This window comes from Rana temporaria, chromosome 8 (genome assembly GCF_905171775.1).
Source record: "Rana temporaria chromosome 8, aRanTem1.1, whole genome shotgun sequence".
NCBI classification, from domain to species: domain Eukaryota; kingdom Metazoa; phylum Chordata; class Amphibia; order Anura; family Ranidae; genus Rana; species Rana temporaria.
In genome coordinates, this window is record NC_053496.1 from 120,647,003 (window position 1) to 120,666,735 (window position 19,733).

General features: G+C 41.9%; 1 protein-coding gene across 10 annotated transcripts in view; it reads left to right on the forward strand.

Moving 5' to 3' along the window:
* Positions 1-19,733, forward strand: part of ZMIZ1 (zinc finger MIZ-type containing 1) — a 423,333-nt gene that overhangs the window by 269,544 nt on the left and 134,056 nt on the right. The gene's annotated exons all lie outside the window — the stretch shown is intronic.

Consider the following 19,733-nt stretch of genomic DNA (forward strand, 5'->3'; position numbering starts at 1 on the left):
ATTTTGAAAAATGGTGAATAACCTATTATTCATGTATTGAGGTGCGTTAAAGTAGAATTATAGGCAAACCTTTTCTCATTCTGGATAGAGTAAGGGAGGGTTTATAACCCCTGTAATGTTTATTTTTGCCATCTTTGTCTCATTGGGTAGATTTTAACTTTTATTTCCTTTTTAATAGTCAAACAGGAAGTGAGAGGAAATGCCTGAAAATTAAGGGCATTTCTTATGGACTCCCAGATCACCAGAACTCGTGTCCCCATTGGAAGATTTCCCCTCTATTACTTTTCTGGGGACAATTCAACATTTGGGATTCTCTTTTACTTTCAATTAGAGCGGCATGATTAATCGTTAAACTGCGCTCTAGAATTCAACCCCCTCACAATCTTAATCCATAATTTCCACAATTCGTGTAGTGCAGAGCAGTCTCCCAAGTCTCTGACAAAGTTTATCACAACATTGCTCAGTGTTGAGATAAAAAGAAACGTATCATTTTGGTTCTTTTAGATCAAAGAGATGAATTTCTTTAAACTTTAAAGACTAGGCCTTTTTCTGACACTTGTTGCTTACAAGTTAAAATAATTTTTTTTTTGCTAGAAAATTACTTCGAACCCTCAAACATTTTTTTTATATATACTGTATTTAGCAAAGACCCTAGAGAATGGCAGTCGTGGTGATATTTGTGTCACACTGTATTTGCACAGCAGTCTTTCAAAAGCATTTTTTTGGGGGGGAAAATATACTTCAATAAAAATAAAAAAAAATGGCCCAATTTTTTTGTATAATGTGTTACGCCGAGAGTCGTGATCTTTATTCTAAGCAAAAAAAAATGTGTGATTCTTGTTTAATGCAGAATCGTGCAGCTCTACGTTCAATAATAATGTTAAACCAGACAGATAGAGAGGGTGGATCTCTCTAACGGGGGCACAGACCGCAATAAAAATTGACGGATGTTCTAATCGCTCTTCACTCTATCCAAAACAAAAAAAAAAGTTTTGTCTTTTAGTTATACTTTAAGATCCCATTCAAAATGAAAAGGTTGCCTAAAGCAATGAGTCTCATGCACTGTGTAGTGTTGTGAATGGGCCATGTAAAGGTGATTACGTGATTAAAAACACATGAAAATTATGTAACTGCGAAGGGGGGTTTTCCCTGTCAGGGCAATCGCTTCCACAATTGGTGGTGGCTGCGGGGAGTATGTATATTTTTAAGAAACGCTTAGATGTGCTTAAGGAACGCGACATACAGGGATATGGGAAATCATTATAGACACTGACACGTGCACCTACACAGGTTGAACTGGATGGACTATCATCTTCATTCACCCTTACCTACTAATATAGTATGCATTGAATACAAATTAATTGTTTTGGCCTGGACGTTGCATGCAAAACAATGCCCACCACACGCAATTCTATTTAATTGCATCCAGACCTTTTGGGTTAAAATTTTAAAATCTGGTAGTTGGGGCTGTAATGGCGTGCCTAAAAAAAGTACACCTGTGTGCCCCTTTTCAAAAATTTTATGTTTTTTGTTCCTCCCTGCCTCCTCCAATCTCTTTCACAGCAAATACGACAGAAAGAGGAGGGGTCAGGGTCAGGACACTGCTACTGTGCTCAGTTCTGTCAGTCACATGGGATTGGCTAATAGAACAAAGCAGCAATGTCTTGGGGTACTTCTGCTCCTTCATTGTCCAATCAGCACATTGGGCTGTGTTCTAGATCAAGTTGTGTTTTTCTCACAGCACCAAGGTGTTCGGTATGGTTAGCTTTACATAGGAACTCCAGTAACTACTATTGTTAGCTAAACAAGTCAAGTAACAAAGTTTCTGGAGTGTTAAAAAAATATCATCCCTTCCATGAAAAAAGCAATAGTTGTTTTTGGGTTCCCTTACAACTTTACTAGTTCAGGAGTCTATAGCGGGTCTGAACTTGAAAAAAAGCTGTGCTCTTGTGAACTCTCCATTGTTCAAAGTTATGTAGTGGAGGGCACTGGCAGAGACAGAAACAGCCCTGGGGCCACATGTCTTTCACATTGAAAGCAAAGGATGTACAAATATTCATTGCCAACATTCTATTCTTTAGTTGGCTCTCCATCCGGTCAGAGTTTTTCTTTAAGGTGATAAATGTTTATCTACATTGTGGTGAAAGAGAGCAGCCTGTAATATAAGCAGTGTGATCAGTCGATCTTGCAATTCAAATCCAAGAACACTATGGTGGCTGTGGTAAGCCTCATTCTGCTGCCGCTTGCTGTGGAGATTCAGATCAGAATAGATGATAAATAGCCTGATAACGCTGTTGGAGGGAATGATCTATCACAGTCTAAAGACCTAGACAAGAACTACGCAATTAAGAATCTGATTGGACTTGACGTGTCTAGGAAGAGGCAAGCTGCCTTTCTAACCTTGCTGTGATAACACTTGCTAAAAGACGTTAGTGATGCTAGTACAAGTGTCTTGTTCACTGAGATGGGATTGTCAGTCCTGTTTTGTGTGAAAAGTTGTTAGTTTTAAAACCAATTATTACCTTATAACATTTTCTTCATTTAAATTAACACTATTTCTACAGTTAAGTAGAGTCTTAGTAATTAGGGGTGGTCAAGACAGAGGATAGGGGGCACCTTTTTCTTTCTCACCAGTACCCAATACTGCCTCATAACCTGCCCCCCCCCCAATAATTGGACTGGCCTGCGGCTCAGTCTCCGAAGGGAGGGGATCATGCTCTGCTTCAGAGGCTTCCTTCTCAGACGACAGCCATGCAGACCAATTTGATGCAGTGTGCGACATATGGTCTGAGCAGTTTGTTAAGTTTAATCTGTAAGTCAGAACAGGTACATTTGTTACAAGTGTGGCTCTATCCAAACAAACACACTGTAAGCTTTTTGGATAGCATAGGGAAGGGTTAACACCCCCTGTAAAGTTTGTTTTGTTGTCTGTGCCGTTCAGAAGATTTCACCTCACTTTCTGTCCCAATGACAATTGGATTTAGAAAATTTTGGGTTGTTGTGAAAACAAGCCCATGATGATAAAGCATCAGAGGAGGTACCTTTTTCCCATAATGACCCTTAGGCCGCGTACACGAGGTCAGTCCATCCGATTAAAGAATGGTCCGACGGACCGTTTTCATCGGTTCACCGATGAAGCAGACTGATGGTCTGATGTGCGTACACACCATTGTTTCAAAAACCGATCGGGTCAGAACGCAGTGACGTAAAACACACGACGTGCTGGTAAAAAACGAAGTTCAATGCTTCCAAGCATGCTTCGACTTGATTCTAAACATACGCGGGTTTTGATGGTTTTGACCTATCGGTCAGCCGTCCATCGGTTCGATTTTAAAGCAAGTTCTATTTTTTATTTTGACCGAAGGACAACAGACCGATGTGGCGTACACACGGTCGGTTTGGACCGATGAAACTGAACTTCAGTCCGTTCATCGGTTTGGACCGGTCATGTGTACGCGGCCTTAGAGGAGTGAATTTAACTTCCTAGGGGTAGATTTTCTCACTCCCTGTTGTCTCCCTCCGTTTGTAAGTAGGAGTCATTTATAAGTCAGATGTTTGTAGCTAGGGGACCACCTGTATACTTTTTTTATATTGGCATCAAAATTTGTAAGCTATTAGAAATGTTAATGCAACTCTTTCATTTAATTTAGTTTTACATAATCTTTAATAGTTAATGGATATTCTTGTTTGCTACGGTTTCCATAATTACTGAACTGAACATTCCATTGTATATGTGGCATTGGAAATGTTTGTTCAGAATAATTTCAGTGCCTTCATCACACTGTTGAGGGTGGTATTGGATAATGCCTTTTGTATGCCCCTATGGGACAACAAATCACTGTTTTTTGGGATGAACTTTTCATCTTATTCTTTCCTGTGAGTGTACAGGGAAGTTGGACTTGGTTCTTTCACATGGAGAATCCATCAGGGCCAGGTGACATTTAAAAGCACGAGGCTGGACTAGATATTTGCTTGTGTTTTGGATAATTTTATAAAAACGTACAATATGGGACCTGTAGTATGACTTTGGGGGATTTGCCTTCTTGATAGCGTTTTTTTGTGCTTTTTGATTTAATATTTAAAGTGGTAATAAACTCCATTTTTGTTTTTTAATATATATATTTTAGCGTGTGAAATATATATATATATATATATATATATATATATATATACCGTATTTATCGGGGTATGCCGCGCGCCGGCGTATAACGCGCACCCCAAGTTTAGAAGGGAAGTTTAAGGAAAAAAATTAAATTTTGGATGTCTTGCCCGGCGTCCATCGGTGGCCTTGCCCGGTGTCCATCAGTGGCCTTGCGCGGGGTCCGTCTGCGGCCTTGCGCGGGGTCCGTCTGCTGTCTTGCCCGGCGTCCATCGGCGGCCTTGTCCGGCATCCGTCTGCGGCCTTGTGCGGGGTCCGTCCAGCCTTTTCGGTGTCCGTCTGCTGTCTTGTCCGGCGTCCGCCTGCCAGGGGTTGCAGCATTGTGTGTTTGAGTTTGGCGCCTCGGTCGAGCTGTGCAGAGCCCGATTTCCGGTGTGTTCGGCTCCTCTCGGCTTCTCTCGCGTGGCTGCGGCGGAGCAACCGTGGCCGAGCCTAGCCGAGTAAACACTCGGCTCGGTCTTTGTCGGTGGCACTCTGAGACAGCCGACAAAGACAGGATCGGTGTATAACGCGCACCAGCGATTTTCCCCTGATTTTAAGGGGAAAAAAGTGCGCGTTATACGCAGATAAATACGGTATATAATCTCCACACTGTTCCCATAAATGTCTAAACTAGGGTTTCTCAACTTTTTTTTACCTGGGAGGAACCCGTGGCAAAATGTTTAAGATCTCGGGAACCTGGGAAATTATGTTTACGTCTACAGCTCATGGAACATTGATGTGATCAAGCTGTTGACATAACAATTACTTTTAGAAACGGCATTAAATAATTTAATCAATATTAAAACGTACCTATTTAATGTGAAACGTTTACTTGCTTTCTGTGCAGATGCTAATTTTTGGGTCCAAATTCAGATAAACGGTGTATGGAGAGTTCAGGGGGCCAGATGGACACACTATATGGGGTCAGGTGGGCACACTACATGGGGGATGCATGGCACATTACAGTTTTGGTTTCCTTCATATGAGAGCATGGCAGTAAAGTGGCTGTAATCTATTCCCTTGTGGAGAGTGCTCTTCTCCATTGGCCCCTCCTGTCTATCCCAGGTGATAATGCATACAAGCATGCCACAGCTAGCACTATCACAACCGCTTCCCTGTTTAGCACTGCATGTGTTGACAGAAGGGATGCTATCTACCTGTCCGCTGCCTGAGGCTGATGGATAGATCATGGCGAAACCCCTGGGGTCCTCTTGTGGAACCCTAGGTGAGAAACCCTGCACTAAGCGGACCACAATCAAAAATCAATAAGCAGAGCAGCTTAGTTAGGTCATGTATCTATTCTGAAACAAAAACAATAATAGTGCAGCGCTCCTAATAAACCACAATAAACCTAAAACTGCGGACAAAAATATCCCTCTTATGTGTACAGATAAAGGTTTATTAAAACCCATATATTCCCTTATGATTAAAATAAAGGGTATCTCAGCTGTTACCCACACCTATTCAGATGGACCTCAGTCTTCTAAAAAAAAAAAAAAAAGGTCTTAATCAGTATGACATTACACACCCCAGATGCATATAAATTGATTTCTTCCTAAGCAGCAGGCTCCTGTCATTTCCACTGTTCTTAGCAATATTTACTCAGAGAGACGGAGAGGGATACGGGCAATATATAGTGCCCACTGTCCTATTTATTAAATGAATATTCCTAAATAAAAAAGGGGGGGGGGTTGTTAAAAAGCACAATCTTGCATTGAATGAGTAAACAGTCATTGAAAAATCTTCTACACATTAACCCATAAAAAGTATGAAAACCAGAAGATTTGTTATAAGCATGCAACCCTTCAGACTTAATTGTTGTAAATAATCCTTTAGTGGAATGTATTGTGTTTTGCTGCACTGGTGTCAGGACCTACAATACATGGTGGTATTGTAAGCTTGCTTATTAGCTTGTTAAACTTCTCACAGTCCTCTGAAGAGCCAGGCTTGCATGTTTCAGCTCACCAGCAAACCTTTAACTTTTTTTCAAATAAGTACTGTTCCTGGCAATGTACGGTAATTTGGCACAGTACTCATTTTCTATCAGTTTTTTTATTGGCTCATAGTACCCCTGTATACTTTTGCTCTTTAATGTGTTTGTTTCTGTTTTTATGTATAAAGTGTGATGCAGTGCATTCAATGTAATTCTGGCATAGTGTAATGTGTTTTAGTGCATTTCTGCAGTAGATTTATTACACAAAATAAATAAAAATCACATATGATTTTAAGCGTGTCAACTGTCCTACAAAAGTCCAACTTTTGTACAGGCGATAGAAGTATACTGTACCAGACTTCTGATACGAAGGCTAGACGATGAGTCAGTTGGGTTGGATTGAAGCTTCAATTAATTTGCTATTATGAGTAAAAATAGCATGTATCACTTTTTATCTGTTTTCCAAAAAATAGGACATGAAAGTAAACCAATAGTAAACACCAATAGTAAAAAGGAAAGCTCAGTAGTGCTTTTCCCAGAAATCCTTGCAGTTTTTTCCCTTGTGACCTCTTGTACATGATACTTCTGTTTGAGCATCTACTTTTTTTTATTTTTTATGTACAGTATGTCACAAGTGAGTACACCCTCACATTTTTGCAAATATTTTATTATATCTTTTCATGTGGCAACACTTAAGAAATGACACTTTGCTACAATGTAAAGTAGTGAGTGTACAGCTTGTATAACGGTGTAAATTTGCTGCCCCCTCAAAATAACTCGACACATAGCCATTAATGTCTAAACCACTGATAACAAAAGTAAGTACACCCCTGTGAAAGTTTCCAAATTGGGCCCAATTGGCTATTTTCCCCTCCCTGGTTTCATGTCACTCGTTTAGTGTTACAGGGTCTCAGGTGTGAATGGGGAACAGGTGTATTAAATTTGATGTTATCACTCTCTCTCTCATACTGGTCACTGGAAGTTCAACATGGCACCTCATGGCAAAAATCGCTCTGGGATAAAAAAATAAAATAATTGTTGCTCTAAATAAAGATGGCATAAGCCAGTGGTGGGCAACCTCGGCCCTCCAGCTGAGGTCCCATGAGACATTGCAAGACCCTGACAATCACAGGCATTACTCCTAGAGGCAGAGGCATGATGAGATTTGTAGTTTCACCACAGTTGGAGGGCCAAGGTTGCCTACCCCTGGCCTAGGCTAGAAGATTGCCTAGACCCTGAAATGGAGCTGCAGCACAGTGACCAAGACCATACAGTAGTTTAACAGGACAGGTTTCATTCAGAACAGGCTTCGCCATGGTCAACTAAAGAGGTTGAGTGCACGTGCTTAGCGTCATGTACAGAGGTTGCTTTTGGGAAATAGACGTATGAGTGCTGCCAGCATTGTTGCAGAGGTTGAAGGGATGGGGGGGTCAGCCTGTCGGTGCTCAGACCATATGCCGCACATTGCATCACATTGGTCTGCATGGCTGTTGTCTCAGAAGGAAGCCTCTGAAGCAGAGCATGATCCCTTCCCTTCAGAGAATGGGCCGCATGGTAGTATTCCAACATAACGACCCCAAACACCTCCAAGTTGACTACTGCATTTGCTAAAGAAGCTGAGGGTAAAGGTAATGGACTGGTCAAGCATGTCTCCAGACCAAAACCCTATTGAGTACTGTGGGGCATCCTCAAACAAACGGGGGAGGAGTGGAAAAGGACATCCGCCAGCTCCGTGATGTCATCATGGAGGAGTGGAAGAGGATTCCAGTGGCAACCTGTGAAGCTCTGGTGAACTTGATGCCCAAGAGGGTTAAGGCAGTGGAGGAAATTAATGGTGGCCACACAAAATATTGACACTTTAGGCCCAATTTGGACATTTTCACTTAAGGATGTACTCACTTTTGTTGCAAGCAGTTTAGACAAATAATGGCTGTGTTGTTATTTTGAGTGGACAGCTCATATACACTGTTATACAAGCTGTTTATTCTGAGCCGCTGATGGTCTATGCCACTTCTGCCTTGGCAATGGTCACATGGCTGCCATCAGTGTGAAATGATTCCAGGAGAAATGCAAGTGATGTTTATTATGTTTAGAGTAAAGAAATCTTTCCATTGAATCTTTGTGGGTCCAGCGATGAGCGTAGAAGGGACAACAGAGGAGATGATAAACCCCCACTGTGTATAAAATATGCATTAGGAGTGCCGTATTTGTTGGGTTTAACCAGAATGCAGGTGAATATCTCTCCATAGCCAGTACATGTGTTTAAATATAATTTTGTATTAAAAAAAAAAAAAAAAATGCTGACCGAAAACAACCCTAAAGAAATGTCTGTGCCATGTTTCATTATCTTTGGAGAGTTTAAATGAATTTAGCCATGTGGAATAAATGTTTTTTTTTATAATTTGATATTGCTACCACACACATTATCAGGGACATGTATGAGTATCTTTGTGAAGAAGGAAGTCTTATGTTGTCATTCTACAGTATTTCATAAAGTAAAAGACAGTTTATGGAAGGGGAATCCTTAAATTTGGCATGAATAAGTTGCTCAGAGACATCATTCCTATGTAATATCTCCCAATCCCTGACAATCTGTCATAATGATAGTACTCCCTTCTATCTTCCATTTGTTTCTCTCCATTCCTCTCTCTTTCCCTTTTGCTTTTTTTCCCTCTCTGCTAAAACTCATCTAAATGGAAAACACATTGTCTTCATTATGTGCCTGTATTGAATGAACCAAGTTGTCATGGAAACAGCCATCTGAGGCCTGGCTGATTCTAGGCCAGTGAATGGGGTATGAGCAAATGCAGCACCTTCCTAACCAGAAGGGAACAATCGCTATTCATTCAAGCCAGGTTTAAGATCGGAAAATCTTGTTAGCGAGAAAAATGTAGATGAGTATGTCAGCTGCAGAAAATCATCTTGGGCTAAAACATCCCATTTTCCACCTTCATTTTTTTTAGTGGCATGTACTTCTGTTTATGGATACTAGTTATCTATATATTTTTCTTCTTTGATTGTGTTGAGGAGAAACAATAGGAGAATAATTCTGAAATGGCCACTTCTCTATAAATGAGGTTGGCTTGTGGCCATCTCCTCAGCATCTGCGATTTTAATCCCATTAGTGCTCAGCAATGCGTTGCAGATCTGTCCAGTGTAGATGGTGCTCACTCTGAAGGGGTCAAAACAATGAATGAAGAAGGGCTTGTGTTCCATTATCTCATCTTAAAGGATGTATTCACTCTTCGGCCAGGCAGAAACCAACTTCCCATCTCCTATCTGTTTTGTCATTTCCAATAAGCTGTATGCTATAAACAGAATGGAAAAGAAATCAAGGAAAGGTTGAATATGTGATCTGCTTTTTTTACAGAACAAATTTATAGAGGTTTTATCTACAACGCATAAGAAATACGACATAAGTGAATCGTGTTGGTGGTCTCTTGGTATAACATATATTAGTTTTCTTCAGATTACTGTATTTGCTGGCGTATAAGACTACCTTTTACACTTAAAAAACTGGCCAAAAAGTAGGGGTCGTCTTATACGCCGGGCCAGCTGCTGGGATGGCTGCTGGATGTGCGGTAATACTGTATGTAGCTTTGGCTACATACAGTATATACCGATTAGCCAATCCCGGTGAGCGATGTATTCAAATTAATACAGAGTCTGCTCGGATTGGAGTAATAACCTCTGCCAATCCGAGCAGGCTACATACAGTAGCCTGCTCGGATTTGCTTTGAGAGTCAGAGAGGCATGGGCTGATGATGTTACAGCGTCTGCCAATCCAAGCAGGCTTTGTATTCATTAATAGAATACATCACTTGCTGTGATTGGCTCCAGCTCCAGCAAGAAGGAAGAAGAATATGGCTCCAGAAGGAAGAAATATGAAGTGTCGGAAGCCTCGGAAGGGGGGTCGTCTTATACGGTGAGTACAGGCAAAAAAACTTAAACTGTAAAATTAGGGGGTCGTCTTTTACGCCTGGTCGCCTTATACACCGGCAAATACGGTAGTTTTAAGAAGTGAGAAAAATAATTCTAGCCATAGTTACCTGCATGCATTGTACGATTGGTAAAAAACACCTTTGTATGGTATTTTAAATAGATAATTGCTGCAAATAATAATTTCAGAATTTTGCAGGCAGCAAGTACTGACATGTACGCATGTAGTAGTAACACAACGTCTTCTGTTCCCTGGAGCAAATAAACTTTGCCCACGCATTTTGACAATTTTAACATCTTTTGGAAAATTTACCGACTCATCCCTGCATATCCAACTTTCTGCTTGTGACTGTGGCCAGCTTTTTCTTTGGTTCACCAACTTTATTCTAAATTTTACTGGCAAAGCACTTCCATCTTTTTGTCTACAGATGTTTGTTGCCTCTTTCACATATGAGATAAGTTGACTGGATCAGTTGATGCTCTGATGTGTTTTGGTGTAGATGTTCACGTAGGTTAGAAAGCTTGTCCTAAACGATGTTGTCCCTTCCTGAGATGAGTGGTGCTTCCCCTCACCAAGCCCTTGCCCTAAACACCCATGTTTTTAGATATGTGTGTAGTGCATCCTCAAAACAAAAGGAGGTATAAGGTAATGAAAAAAAAAAAATATATATATATGTGTATGTATATATATATATCCCCTCCAGTGAGAAACCCCAATTAGGATGAGAATGTCACCGGATATTATGAATGTATCATTATCCAGTTTTGGATACATTTGACTAGGCCCACTGGTGGAGCTGTGAGCAATTAGCAGTGGGTTGAGGAAGAAGATTCAACTTTGTAAGATGACAAAAGAAGACTGGAGTATAGAGTATAGGCTTCTCCTTGGAGGTGCAAGAATGAGAGAATAGAAACTTGTTGGAGGGGTATTCTGGCTTTATACAAATAATTTGTAAGTAGGTGTATGCGTAATGCCAAAGTAGGCGATAGTAGAAGAGTAGATGCCCAGTGAAAGAGGAATTGCGGCTGCAGAGATGATTGGTTAATTGGAGTTAAAGAATTTTTCAAGATTTCGATTTCAAGTGATTGACATGGAGTCCCAAGAGACGTGCAAATCTTGAAGTAAAGTTAGTTGAGAAGGGATGTATGTTGGGCAGTTTTGTAGAGCAGGCTGCCATCCACAAACACAAACCGTATTCTGCATTTTGAAAAATACAGTATCTCACAAAAGTGAGTACACCTCACGTTTTTGTAAATATTTTATTACATCTTTTCATGTGACAACACAGAAGATATTACACTTGTCACAGGTTGTCAGGTAAATCTGTGGGTGCTGTCACAGATGGGACATACATTTCTGCCTTGTTTAGACAATACACCAATTGTTATTAGGCATCGGCTGCAAAACTAGCCAGAAAAGGTCTAAGGCCGTTGAAAAACTTCAGCTGTTCAGAATGAGGCAATTAAGGCCTCTATAAGTAATCCAGAGGATTACCACTGATTTGCTGCATCCTGAGGCTTTCTGAGTGAGAGAGCAGTAGCTGAAAGTCTTCTGAGGAGGTGAGGAGGAAATTTTATTTTTCTGTGTGATAAAAATCAAAAGACTATTGTTTTTCTGCTGTATGACCAGCAGTGTCTGCCCAGCACTAGGCTGTGCCAGACTTCATTAGATAGGTTCCTGTGTGGTGAAGATAGACGCCCCAAGTGGCCAGGGTTTATTTTATGTTTGATTTTGTTTATGCTGTTTGGATGCTTGCACTTGTTTCCAGCAAGATGGAAGAATAAACCAAAATCTTTGTTTTCAACCGTCTTCTAATGCCTGTCTGTATAAATTCAGTGTATAGTGAACCCATCCAAGGGGTCACACACCCCGCTACCGAGCTAACCCCTTACACACTTTACTACAATGTTAAGTAGTGAGTGTACAGCTTGTATAACAGTGTAAATTTTCTGTCCCCTCAAAATAACAACACACAGCCATTAATGTCTAAACTGCTGGCAACAAAAGTCAGTGCATCCCTAAGTGAAAATGTCCAAATTGGGCCCTATTAGCCATTTTTTCCCTCCCTGGTGTTATGCGACTCAACAGTGTTACACAGGTGTGAATGGGGAGCAGGTGTGTTAAATGTGGTATTGCTCTCACTTTCTCATACTGGTCACTGAAAGTTCATCATGGCAAACAACTCAAATCAAATCATTTTTGCTCTACATACATCTGTATGTAGAGCAAAAATGATTTGATTTGAGTTGTTTGCCATGATGAACTTTCATCTGGCCTAGGCAATAAGAATATTGCCAAGACCCTGAAACAGAGTTGCAGCACGGTGGCCAAGACCATAAAGCTGTTTAACAGGACAGGTTCCACTCAGAACAGGCCTTGACAAGGTCAACCAAAGAGGTTGAGTGCACGTGCTCAGCATCATATCCAGAGGTTGTGTTTGGGAAATAGACGTATGAGTGCTGCCAGCTATACTGCAGATTGTAGGGGTGGGGGGGTCAGTCTGTCAGTGTTCAGACCATACACAACACACTGCATTAATTTGGTCTGCATTGCTGTCGTCGCAGAAGGAAGCCTCTTCTAAAGAGAATGCACAAGAAAGCCCACAAACTGTTTGCTGAAGACAGGCAGACTAAGGACATGGATTACTGGAACTATGTCCTGTCTGATGAAACCAAGATCATCTGAACCAAATAAGTTTTTGTCAAGCGTGTGTGGCAGCAACCAGATGAAGAGTACAAAGACAAGTGTATATTGCCTACAGTCAAGCATGGTGGTGGGAGTGTCATGACTGGGGCTGTATGAGTGCTGCAGGCACTGGGGAGTTACAGTTCATTGAGGGAACCATGAATTCCAACATGTACTGTGACATACTGAAGCAGAGCATTATACCCCTCCCTTTAGAGACTGGGCCACACGGCAGTATTCCAACATAACGACTCCAAACACACCTTCAAGATGACCACTGCCTTTCTAAGGAAGCTAAGGGTAAAAGTGATGGACTGGCCAAGCATGTCTCCAGACCTAAACCCTATTGAGCATCTGTGGGGCATCCTCAAACAGAAGGTTTAGGAAAGCTGTCCCCCCTGCAGTCTATCATGAATGCAGCTGCCAGACTGTTCTACCTTACCAACTGATCATTATCTGCCAGCCCTCTCTGCCAATCCCTCCACTGACTTTTGATTGCCCAGCAAATTAAATTCAAAATACTAACAAAGCCATGAACAACTCTGCCCCGAGCTACACCACCAATCTTGTTTCCGACTATCACCCAAACCGTCTTCTCTGCTCCTCCCAAGACCTCCTGCTCTCTAGCTTTCTTGTCTCCTCCTCCCATGCTCATCTCCAGGACTTCAGCAGAACCTCTCCCATCCTCTGAAACTCTCTTCCCCCATGTGTCTGGCTATCGCCTACTCTGGTCACCTTTAGGCGATTGCTCAAAACTCTTCTCTTAATCAAAGCCTGTCCCACCTCCACTTAACAACTGAATTTTTAACACTTCCCTCACATCCACTTGCCCCACTCATTTAGATTGTAAGCCCTTATTTGCAGGACCCTCTTGTACTTTATTGTATTGTAACTGTACTGTCTCTCTTTATATTGTAAAGCGCTGCACAAATTATTGGCCTTATTTAAATCCTGTGTAGCGCTACCCCCTCAGGATCCGCTGGTTGTTGTTGGGATCGGCATATTAAGTTGTATTTGATGAGTAGAGTAGTGAGCGAATGTCCAGTCAATGAATAAAGGTTTTCAAATGCTTTATTTCCAGGCCCAACACGGCCAACATCAACATCAAATAGGGAGAAAAGGTTGATGAAGCAAGAGAGAACTTTGCAGTATCAGGCCTGAATATGAACCGAGCAATCCTGCTCTCAGTAGTATCAATTGCAGTTTGTCGCCACTCTAGCCAGAGTGGGTGAAGTGCCCCCGGACAGACTCCTGCAACGAGCCTGGCAGCCGAAGTGTCACTTTAGATTGCTGGGAGGAACAGGCCTCTGCCACAGACCTGGCTGTAGGGCCTCTGCCACAGGCCTATTACTTGAATGAGCTAAATGGACGAATTGAGCGAATCCTCCCAGTAGATTTAAGCATAGGTCCCTGGATGACAGCAGAAATGTACCTGTCAGCATTCCGGTCACCAGATCCCTGATGGTTCGTTCAAGCCCTGTTGGACAACCTGCCTCCGGGTTCTCCTCAAGCCGACCCCCCAATCGAGCGGCATCCAGCCTGGGATCTTTTCAATAGAACTGGGGACCCAGTAAGTCACTGGGGCCCCTCTCAGGAACATGGAACTCCGTGTAGAATGCGACCCCTGCCTGGTAGGCCATCGCCGGGGTTCGTTGGATGCGCACACCCTAAAGGTGGATGCCGCACCTGGAACCCGCGAAGAACACTAGGAAAATGGCGTCTGCCACAGATATACTCTCCCCCAGCATGCTCCGAGAGGGAAAACTCCTCTAATTGGCTGCTGAGGAAAAGTGGCTCTGCCAGAACCCCTCTAGCGCCACCTGTCGCCCAGGGGTGGTAACGACACCCCTGGAGCGCAGACTGACCTACAGGACAGTTCAGGAATGACAGCAGCCCAAATTTAACAAATTGCGAATGGGAGCAAAATAACTCTCCCATTCCCCACTAACTTTAGCGTAGTGCCCATACTGAAAGGAAGGGGGCGCTACACCTGTATAATACTGAAACAGAATTTTTTCATGGAAATCTCACTGACAACCTGAAATGTAGTAGTACTTATGTTATTACAGAATTCAGTGTCCTTGCTCACAAAATTCACATACAGTAACAATACTAGCGAGTGTGAAATCACATTCACAAACTTCTGCTCATTTTTAGTAGGACAACATTATTCCATCTTTGTCCTGCACTTTTCTCAGTTCAGACAGTAGGAAGGAAGTACATCCTTACCAAGTACTCCTACTGCAGTTTCAGCTTCTGCATGATAATCAGGGCCGGATTAACAATGGGGCTGATGGAGCTGCAGCTCCAGGCCCCTTTCTCAAGATAGGCCCATTTGCCAAAAAAAAAATATTTTTTATTTTTTTTTTACGATTTTTTTTTTTTTTAAGATCGAATTTGGGGGGTTGTAGCTCGATGACCAGAGGTCACAGAAACCCCACATTTGAGGGGTAGGCAGTTGAAGACCTACCCCACAACTGGTCAACATATGGGATGGCTATCATTAATGGTTCCGGAGATACGGGCATGCTTGCACAGCCTGTCAGAAGCTACATTCAGAGCGGCCAGTATAAATACAAGCTGACACACTGCAGCAGACTGATAGGATCACAGGGCTTATAATAATTATTTGTATATTACTCATGGTAATTAACCCCTTGCCACCCAGGCCAATTCTGACACTTCTCTACTACATGTAAAAATCATCATTTGTTTTTTGCTAGAAAATTACTCTATGGTGGTCTTTGCACTTTTTATGTTGCACTGTATAAAGCTGCACGATTCTGGCTAAAATGAGAATTGCAATTTTTTTGCTTAGAAGATAGATCACGATTCTCTCACGATTGTTGCGGCGTAACATCATCTTTCACATTAAAACAAAACAAAAAAAAAAAAAAATGGGCTAACTTCACTGTTTTGTTTTTATGGTTTTTATTATTCATTGAAGTGGGAAAATGCAGTGTGATATAAAATATTGCAGCAATAGCCATTGTATTCCATAGAGTCTCTGCTAAAATATATATAATGTTTGGCGGTTCCAAGTAATTTTCTAGCAAATAATATTGCTTTTTAACTTAAGAAACAAGTTTTGGACTTTAAGTGGTTAAATTTAGTTACAATGTTAGTTAGTTACAATGTTTCATTTTGTTTACAAACTTCGCAGACTGCCCAGATTTGTTCTTTACACACAGAAGTGTATCCCTTTGATCTAAGAAGGAAGTGTCAGTTACAATGTTTCCTGTTAAAAACTTGGCAGACTGCCCAGATATTTTCTTTTGACAGCTGAAAGTCTCTCCACTTGTTATATGAAAGAATCAGCAAACTCTGCATTGAAGATCGTCAGGGGGGTTGAATCGAGATCACGATTTTTTTAACGATTAATTGTGCAGCTCTAGCACGGTATTTGCGCAGCAATTCTTCAAACATGTTTTTTTGAAAAAAATGTTTCATTCATTAAAAAAACAGTTAGTTAGTTAAGTTAGCACAATTTTTTTTGGTATCCTAAGCGATGCTTTACATTTTTACATTTTTTTAGGTTACATGTTTAGAGTTACAGAGGAGGTCTAGTACTAGAATTATTGTTCTCGCTCTAACGATCGTGGCGTATGTAACCTGTGTGTATCTGACTCTGATACTAGCCAGTGCCTACCCAGCCACTGACTAGTATCTCTCCCCAGCCTGTCCCCACACACCCTCTCACCTGCTGACCTGTGGATGGGGGAATCACTCCTGCAGTGTTATTGTGTTCTGCCAGTGCGTACAATGATCAGTGTTGCTAACTTTAGCTGGCAGCACTGATTGTTTTAAGAAAAAAAAAACAGGCTGGTTGTACTCAAGTTGATTAATAGATTGACTTGTGTAAAACCAGCTAGCCCATACATAGATTGACTATGGCTGGTCTCTGCATAATTGGCGTAATTTCAATCCATGTATGACCCGCTTAACCACTACTCAGTCCCTAAATATCCTTCCACTCCTGTACATAGTGCTCACTGTCATACTCTCCACACTCCTCTCCTGTACATAGTGCCCACTGTCATACCCTCCACACTCCTCTCCTATACATAGCGCCCACTGTCATACCCTTCACACTCCTCTCCTGTACATAGTGCCTGCTGTCATACACTTCTCTCCTGTACTTAGTGCCCACTGTCGCACCCTCCACACTCCTCTCCTGTACATACTGCTCACTGTCATACCCTCCACACTCCTCTCCTATACATAGTGCCCACGGTCATACCCTCCACACTCCTCTCCTATACATAGTGTTCACGGTCATACCCTCCACACTCCTCTCCTATACATAGAGCCCACTATCATACCGTCTACATTCCTCTCCTGTACATACTGCCCACTGTCATACCCTCCACACTTCTGTACATACTGCCCCATCATACCCTCCACACTTCTCTCTGGTACGTACTACCCTCTGTCATACCCCCTCACTCTTCCTGTACATACTGCCCATTGTCATACCCTTCACACTCCTCTCCTGTACATAGTGCTTTTTTCCGTACCCTTTGTACTCCTCTCCTGTACATAGTGCCCACTGTTAGACCCTCCACATTCCTCTCCCTCACCTGCACATACTTCCCACTTATATACCGTCCATACTCCTCCCCTATGTTGCTTACCCACAAAAACAGTTCTTTAAAATTATACTGAATATCCTCAATGTTACCAGCTCTAGAATGGACACACTTTTGTTAGTTCAACTAAAGGAAATATCAGTTCTCATATTTGTTCTGCCCCATTATTAGTACTCATTTAATTTTGTGATTACTACTATGATGTATAGAGGAACATCGGGGATCTCAGCTACTCAAAATATAGCACTTATATAAAAAAGTGGCCCTGAAAATATTTTTTAAATGTTGGCAACTGTGCACTTAGGCACTGCCCAAGGGCCACCATCCACCGGGTCAGTAGGGGGCCCCATGAGAGGCTCCTGGGATCCTGTGATAATAAAGCGGTAGTAAACTTTCCTGACATTACTACTTTTTAGAGGCCCTGGGGTAGGTTATGCCACAATGTACAAGTATGCACAGCATATTAGCACATTAGTGTACACTTACATTTTCAGACTGAGCCCTCCAGTGCTGAGATGAATCAGGCGGGGCCCGGACACTTCCATCTTCACCCGGTCTTCCTTCTGGGTTCTGTGCCTTTGGTCACTTGCCTTGGCTGGGCTGCGTTCATGTCATTCCCACGCATTTATTTATTATTTATTACACCCCATTCACACCTCCGCGACAAAACGCCCGACGCCGGCCGCTCGTGCCGCTGGAGGGGAGAATTCCCATTGCTGTCTATGAGATGGTTCACATCTCATAGACGCCGTACACCTGCGGCATGAAAAAAAGTCCCGGACCCTTTTTTTCAGGCAGCATTGGCGTTCGGCCATACAAAGCAATAGGAAGGATTTGTAAAAAAAAAGTTACACTATTCGCGGCAAAATACGCCGCGTACGCGGCGTTACTTGTCGCGGAGTTGTGAATGCAGCCTAAAAGGCCCCACCAAAATCCTCAGCACCAGGCCCATGGTGTTCTTAATCTGGCCCTGATGATAATGTATATTGAATGGCAAGATCGGCCTGTGGGTGAACAGATGAAGCCTGTGTTTAAACTGCCATTTCTTTTAGTCTTTTTTCTTCGTCTATTTATTGACCTAAGAGCAGAGGTGAAGCAGATACTCGCAGTTGCGATACGATCTCTGTGGTGTAACTGAACATTTACAGAATATGTGTGCACAATCTCTTCAGAGAGACCGAGGACAGGCACACATTTGCTAATTCAGTCAAGAAGAGTGACAGCATCACCTTCCGAATTGGCTGCTGATGTCTGCTTCACACTCCTCATATCCCTAATGGACAAATCACATGAACTCTTAACATTGATTTTCCAGGAACTCTACTCTTCTTTCTGTTATACATTGAGTAGTGGATGGTAAGCAAGCCTCTGACCCTCATGTGGACACAGACGTGGTCATGGTAAATTTATGCTAAATACACACAGGTACTTTTTCAATTGTGATTTGCAAACACTAGTCTGAAGAGCATCATATTCAGCAGTCTTTTAAAGTGTCAAACAGTTTCCTTAAAGACCTGTAAGCATCCTTCAACTCCAGTCGGGGAGTGTTGAATAGAGATCCTTATGGGGAATGTTGGTTGGCATGTAACAAACTCCTAGCAGATGAAATATAAATGTTTGATAAATTCCTACTGAAGGATGATTATTGCATTACCAATGTGATGCTTGCTGTGCAGACGAGGGTGTTCAAGTCAAGTTTAGAAAACTTCCATGTATGCTCACATTAAATGGCGTCTTTTATTCTACCATTATACTTGTACAGTGCTTAAGATGGCCATATACGGCTTGAAATTCAGTTGATTTCTGCTGTTTTTGACAGCTCAAGCAGTGTATGGCCCTACCACCTCCCATATGTTCAACAAAAATCCTGCCTGTCAGACAAAATTGTCACCCAAACAGCACCTGCATCCAATCAGATGTGGGTACTGTTTGAATATATAGAAAGTTGGTGGTGCAGGCTCTCCGAAAATAGCCTGGCAGGGAGGATTTGTTTTTTCTTTACAAGTAAATTATCGAAGTCTTTAGCAAATAGCTAAATAGATGATATGCATAAATGGGGATGTTTTCCCTAAGGATTTGTATTTCAGTCCATCTAGTTAGGCTTCATGTACACTGCAGCTGGTAAACGGACATTTTAGGAGCAGTTGGGCGTTTTTTTTTCAGCTGCCCCTGTACTCTCCTCTGATCTTATCAGTACATGTGTACAGGGTCGTTTTTTATAGTTGTTTCTAGGCAGTTGAGTTTAGAAGAATTTTTTGGAAAACAAAAAAAAGTGTAGACAGATGTTCAGAGGTATTTGAAATGCCAAATTCCTATAACGGCTTGTAAATGCGGTAACTCGCGTTTTAGCCGTGTTTTTGTTTACAGGCGTTTTTTTAGAATAAAAAACGCTCCTAAATGCAAACATGGCTAAACGTGGCATGACAAACGTTTTTAAACTACCTG